This window comes from Monopterus albus, unplaced genomic scaffold, assembly GCF_001952655.1.
Source record: "Monopterus albus unplaced genomic scaffold, M_albus_1.0 scaffold26.1, whole genome shotgun sequence".
NCBI classification, from domain to species: domain Eukaryota; kingdom Metazoa; phylum Chordata; class Actinopteri; order Synbranchiformes; family Synbranchidae; genus Monopterus; species Monopterus albus.
In genome coordinates this window covers 2,073,353-2,078,614 of record NW_018127906.1, presented here as the reverse complement: position 1 = coordinate 2,078,614, position 5,262 = coordinate 2,073,353, and the positions used below count along the sequence as shown (strand labels likewise).

The following is a 5,262-nucleotide window of genomic DNA, read 5'->3' as shown; positions in this document are numbered from 1 at the left end:
GCAGCAGGAAACACAACAGTCCTGCTGAGAACTTGTGTTAGAGGAGTTTTCATCTCAAGTGAGATCAACAAACTGCTGCACAGTGAAAAAGCTGCTGAAACATAACAGTCGCTTTTATCTAAGGAGGATTTTCCCTCTCACCAACCAACAAATGCTGGATTTAAAATGCACTGTCTGAAAAGAATCAAATCCTTTTTTGCTCATTAATACTGGAGGTTCAAACACATTTAAAGCTCAAGCTGTCAACTGCACAACCCACCGAGCTGCTGTGATGAAAGGCAGGAGAATCAGTACTCACTGGACCAATCAGCCGCGTGACTCTCAGCGTGCACAAAGACTTACAGACACAACCTGAACCGACTGAGTGCAAGAAGTGCTGACAACGAACAAACTGTCACCCAACGCCAAGCATGAGACAAAACGTCTGCTGAGGTTCTGCACATTACAGATCAGGTGCAACACGTCTGTGGGAACGTCTGAAACCGTGCCTTCTACGCTATCTGAACGGTATCTGATTTCAGCTGAGAGAACAAATTACAGTGATGACAAGTGAAAATGTGCACAGCAGCTACATTTACTGCAGGCTAAAGATTACTACTGTACAAATGGACTGGTAAATGGACTGTATTTTATATAGCGCTTTCTCACAGTGTGTTACACTGGCCAAAGTGCTTTACAGGAGATTATACACCATTCACCCATTCACACACACATTCACACACCGATGACGAGAGGCTGCCGCACACTGGCGCCAGTCGAACCACCGGGAGCAATTTGGGGTTCAGTGTCTTGCTCAGGGACACTTAGGCATGCGGGGAGACCGGGAGTCGAACCACCAACTTGCTGGTTAGAAGACGACTGCCCTACCTCGCAAGCCACAGCCACCAGCTACAATGAGCTGAAATGGGACACCAGGATTAAACAGTGAGGCCTAAAGATTACTACTGTACAAATGGACTGGTAAATGGACTGTATTTTATATAGCGCTTTCTCACAGTGTGTTACACTGGCCAAAGTGCTTTACAGGAGATTATACACCATTCACCCATTCACACACACATTCACACACCGATGACGAGAGGCTGCCGCACACTGGCGCCAGTCGAACCACTAAACCTTTTTATATTGTATTGGTAAATGGACTGTATTTTATACAGCGCTTTCTCACAGTGTGTTACACTGGCCAAAGCGCTTTACAGAAGATCATACACCATTCACCCATTCACACACAACAATGACGACAGGCTGCCATGCACCGGCGCTAGTCAAGCCACCGGGAGCAATTCGGGGTTCAGTGTCTTGCTCAGGGACACTTAGGCATGCAGGGAGACCGGGAGTCGAGCCACCAACTTGCTGGTCAGGAGACGACTGCCCTACCTCATGAGCCACAGCCACCCCATCCTTACACCGTTGCACACTGTTTCAGTAACAACTAAATTTGTAAGGCTGCCTGGCTTTTGTAAACAGCATCAGTGTGCATCACATGTCGACACATTGTGGTCACTAGGAAGTATTTGTGTTTTTCTGACCACCCAGACCTGTGTATCAAAGAATTTTTTGCAGGTTTCCTCATGTTTTGAAGTGAACAAACTTCCATTTATGGGCACAGGATGTGAAGAAAGCAGCGACCTGTTGAGCCTCATGTGAGAGCGCAGCTGTTCCCCGACTGTGTGGGAGTGACCGCACAACTAAACCGCTCAGAATAAAACCCTCTGATTGCAGCTCTGAGAAGCAGTCGAGTCACATGCTTGATAACAACCGTAAAACCCACCTCAAAAATAAGAGTGGATCAAAAAAGGAGGCGGAATTGGGCTCTCTCTGTTTATTTGAACGGCTGACGAGGCCAAAACCTCCAAAAACAAAGTCAGGAAACAAGGACGGCAGCTTTCAGAGCAGTGTGAAAGAGTGCTGACTCTCTCTGCATAGTGAAATTAGATATTTGTTCACGTTTCCCTCAGAGATCAGGTGGGGCTGCTGCTTGAGCTCTACATCACAGCAGACTCCAGGTCTGTCTGGCTTACACGTTGTCTTTTGTTTATTGAACAGCAGAATCAGAGCAGCGAGTGTGGTTTGAGCAGCAGCAGCAGCTAGCGTTGGAGAAATCAGCGTTTCCACTCCTGAACCCAGACTGAGGTGCCAGCCTCGTCCTCTCTACTGTCAACTAGGGACACAATGAACGATTACTTTCACTTCAGATGTCTTATTTGTGCAGTGGACAGCGTGGAGCAGGGGTGTGCCTTAAGCTCAAATGTGTTGACCCCTGACCCCAGGTGTGTCGACCTTTATGGGTGCAGCCAACCACTGCTGACCACTGCCTGAATGGACAAGAAACCAGTTAGCCTACTTTCTGAATTTCCCAAAAACACAGTTTGAGGCACTGAAATGTACCTACTGCAGCTCTAGTTTGGTTATTTGATATATATGCGTGTACAACTGCCATATAAATCAAGTGATAGAATATTAATATATCACCTGGCTCTTAACTGGCACATGAAATTAAAGCTATTCACAGGTTCGTGTTAGTTCGAGACCGTTTTAACTGAAGGAGTATTTCACTAAGGCAGTTATTTAACTGAATATCTACTTTAATTTTTGTTTAAAGAGAAAAATGAGAGGTTACACAACCTTTAGTGGGGAAGCACTGACAGAAAAACACCCACTGACTAATGAAGGTAAGATAAAGCAGCGACTGTTTTAGACTATTCTCCTATATCTTAATAAAAAAGGAATGAAACGTTACTAGATCTGTAGCCACCAGACTGGCAGCAGCTAACGAATGCAGGTTATTTGTGTTTTCCAGCTGAGGACAGTGGAAGGTTTGTCCTCTCCTCGTTCCAGCTGACAGCTCGTTTAATCCGCTGATACCTGCTCATGTAGCAGCAGGAAGCTAATCAGCCCAGCTAGCTCGCTAATACGCATCCAGAGCTAACGTGGAAGCTAGCGGGCTAGCCAGGCAGGCAGTTGGAAAATTAGGTCAAAACACGAAGTTCAGGTAAAAACGAATAAGGAGCGGTTTCTGTTTGGCTCCGAGCGATTTTAAGATACGGTACCTTGTCGAAGTCAGGCGGCCGAGGAGGAGCAGCTGTTTGAGGAGCTGGTGGAGGTAGCCGAGCTGCTAGCTGAACCCCTGGATCCAGCTGTTTTTTTCCTTCTGTCGCCTCGGTGTCTTGAAAAGCACAAAGGCTTTGACATATGGGCTGCACAGAGGAGACGAGCCGACAGGAGGACTCACTCCAGACACAGCTCTGTGAACCACTTTCATTAGCGAAAACTACACTTTTTACTTTCAATGCACATAAGCTTCATTTATGTGTCTGTGTTGCCAAAATGGTATCGCGTCTTTATTCTTAAGCGTATGTGCAACAGGAAAGCAAGGAGACTAAATGAGACGGTGTTTAAATATAAACATTGGTAGAAGAAGAAGAAATGGGCATAAAACTGTGTAAAAATACTCCAAGTAAAAGTACTTCTGCATTCAAAATGTTGCTCAAGTAAAAGTAGGCTACACAAGTATTAGCATCAAAATATATTTAAAGTAGCAAAACTAAAAATAGTCATTCTGCAGAATGGCACATTTCAAAGTAATGTATATGATATTACTGGATTATAATGATTGATACATTATTGTGTTCATCACTTTGATGTTGCAGCTGGTGGAGGTGGAGCTAATGTTTACTACTATATAGGTAAAATTTGAAGTACCTTTCATACTGCTGGGTTCTGTGGAAACCAAAGCTGCAGCAGTGTCTGAATCAGACTGCTGTTTTTCTACCTGGAGAGGCATCTTGTCAATAGAGGATCTTTGAACAGGCAGTGGCGCCGTTATCCTTAGAATAAACCCTACAATAAAACTGCGTCGGGGAAGAGAGTTTTTATAACGCGTGCACTGTGAAATGAAAGCAAGGATAGAATTCTGATCATAGCGTTTTATTTTATTTACACTGTTTTAAGCTCAGAGTGTTATCACCACAATGAAAATGATAGAAAAATCAACCACCACTCTTACATCTCTTAATGGAACTGAGTACATCCACTTGAGGCTATGTAACTTAAGGTAGTGCTAGCATGAAACCTCAGATCAACCCACTCTGCTCCACCCAACACTCCCTCTTCCTGCTCCACCACGCTCTGCCCAGCTTGCCACATATTTGTTGTTATGAAATTACAATAAATGGGAAGGCAACAAAACGAATTAATCACACAGAAATAAGTGAAAACCTTTGATTTATTAGGGAGGTCAACACCTTTTAAAAGCTAATATCTCTGCAGTGCTGCCAGTTCAGTGAGTCTGGGTCACAGGAGGCATCCGCAGCTTCTCTCCACATTAGGACAAGTGTTGGAGCAGATTTCTACAACAAAAATGTTTGAAAAAAAGTTACATACAGTAGCTCTAAGTGATGTACTTAAGTGCAATTTTACTTTAATATTTCTATTTTCTGCAACTTCATAGGCTACTTCTCCTCAGCTGCATTTACCTGATATGTAGATTGATTGATCAGATTAATACACAGGAAAACAACAAAAGTGAGTGAAAAGTTGGGAATGAAAAAATAAATACCCACGATGAGTGATGAGACAAAATCAACAAAATGAATTAGCTAGTTGGTTGTAATAACATCTAAAATCTTTCGCAATGTGCACAGTCAATGTCAGGATCCATCCTCCAGGATCAAACAACCTCTCACATAGTTACATAACTTGTGTCCAGTCACGGAGAAAAACACACTAGTTACAGTCTATAAATGTACTCTGTGTTTTCATAATAATAGCCTGTGTCTCTGCTCCAGTACAGTGTGGTTTAATGTCCACCGGCTCTTCTAAACCCCACTGCCATCTGGTGGCACCACCAGGCACTGACGCTGTTTCAACAGGCTCAGACGGTGAAATGTGACAAACATTTTTTAATAATAAAGAACTGTATTTAATAACTTAGCTCACAGAGAATGACTTGAGGAGTATTTTAACATCAGCAGTGCTGTCGACTGGTCGGGGGTGTGCTCTGTTGCACCTGTAAACACACCTACACTGATGTCACACTGTAGAGTGTACGTCTACACCACCGCAGATATGAAATGACACCACAGGGGATTTTCAGGAAGCGTTAAGTTCCTCATTCGACTCTGAAATGATGATAAATCAAAAAGCTGCCACACAGACCAACAGAGAAACACCTGGAGCTCCAGGTACTGCCACAGCAATTTGAACTCAGATGTCATAACAAGGCGGATCACAGACACAGAAACCAGCTGCCTGTCAGCCCAG

General features: G+C 43.9%; 1 protein-coding gene across 1 annotated transcript in view; it reads right to left on the bottom strand.

The window, feature by feature from the left end:
• The window catches only part of sncaip (synuclein, alpha interacting protein), a 14,449-nt gene extending 11,256 nt beyond the window's left edge, over positions 1 to 3,193 (bottom strand). Inside the window, exon 1 of the mRNA XM_020595255.1 lies at positions 3,051 to 3,193. The gene's annotated coding sequence lies outside the window, so the exon portion shown is untranslated. The remainder of the gene's footprint in view (positions 1 to 3,050) is intronic.
• Between the last annotated feature and the right edge of the window lie 2,069 nt (positions 3,194 to 5,262).